Raw genomic sequence first — 1,099 nt, 5'->3', positions numbered from 1 at the left:
CGCCTGCCGCGCACCTGCCGCGCCCCGCGCAGGAGGAGCCCGGACCCGCCACGGCGGGCGGCGATGCGGCAGCACCCCGCGCCGCCCCCGGGGAGCCGGAAGCCGCCGGCCTCCCGCAAGCGGCGCCTCCGGAGGGCGAGCGCCCGTCTGGGCCTGTCGCCGCAGAGCTCCGCCCGCAACACACGCCGGAGCAGGGACGGCAGAAGGCGGAGGGACGAGGGGCTTGGCGGCCTGTCCCACCTTTTGTGCCGGACACGAGGGGCTCGTCCGCAGCTCACCTGTTCGGGACGCGATGTCCCCAGCAACGCCCACGACCTCTCTCGGTGAGAGGGAGGCGCCCTCAGCACCGCCGGGGACGAGGCCCGGCCCGGCTGGGGACCGTGGGGCGGGGCCGGGGCGCGCGGACTGACGCGCGTGCCAGCCAACCGGCTCCCCGCGCGGGAGCGCGCACCAATGGGCCCGGGCGGGGCGGGAGCGCGCGAGCGCAGGTGCTGCGGCGCCGTCCTTGGCTGCGCCCGCCCCGCCCGCGCCCCCTGGCGGCCGCAGTGCGGCTGCGCACGTGGCTCCGTGAGGGAGGCGGGAGCGCGGGGTCCGGGCAAGGCCAACCCGGGGGTCCGGGCAAGGCCAACCCGGGGTCCGGGCAGGGCTTCCGAACAGCCCGAGCGTCCCTCCCGGTCGCGGCTCGGCCCCGAGCAGCGGCTCTGGTCGCTCCCGGAGAAGAGTCAGTGAAGAGCCGGCCGCTCGCGTCGCCTCGCCGCAGCATGGGCCGTGCCTCTCCCTTGCCGTGCACCGACGAAACTAAAACTGGGGTCAGGTTCAGGTCCGGGTGATGATGCTGCAGGTCAGTGACCGTGTGTGTTCTTCCAAGGCAATCAAGCAGAGCTTTGTGGGCTTCTTGGTGGTACTTGAAGCAACGAGTCAAAAGGACGGTGCACCTTTCTCTGATTTACAGCTTCTCTAAAAGCAACACTCAGGCACAGTGTGCAGGCATCACTACAGGAAAACACAGGCTCTGTGGAGTGGTAAGGTACATGCAGGATTCCATGCAGCCCATCGGACTGGCCTGCAGGTTTGCATGTTAGAGAACAAAAGCCTAGTG

General features: G+C 70.6%; 1 protein-coding gene across 8 annotated transcripts in view; it reads right to left on the bottom strand.

The window, feature by feature from the left end:
• Positions 1-391, bottom strand: part of RALGPS1 (Ral GEF with PH domain and SH3 binding motif 1) — a 69,857-nt gene extending 69,466 nt beyond the window's left edge. For 7 of the 8 annotated variants that reach the window (XR_005956501.1, XM_041483834.1, XM_041483835.1 and 4 more), the window contains exon 1: positions 241-378. The gene's annotated coding sequence lies outside the window, so the exon portion shown is untranslated. Of the gene's footprint in view, positions 1-240 lie in introns of all 8 variants that reach the window. The other variant, XM_041483831.1, reaches the window with a different exon arrangement.
• Between the last annotated feature and the right edge of the window lie 708 nt (positions 392-1,099).

Source organism: Pyrgilauda ruficollis, unplaced genomic scaffold, assembly GCF_017590135.1.
Source record: "Pyrgilauda ruficollis isolate IOZ18807 unplaced genomic scaffold, ASM1759013v1 scaffold62, whole genome shotgun sequence".
NCBI lineage: Eukaryota > Metazoa > Chordata > Aves > Passeriformes > Passeridae > Pyrgilauda > Pyrgilauda ruficollis.
Note: the sequence above shows the minus strand (reverse complement) of the source record. Positions and strands in the feature narration are given on the sequence as shown.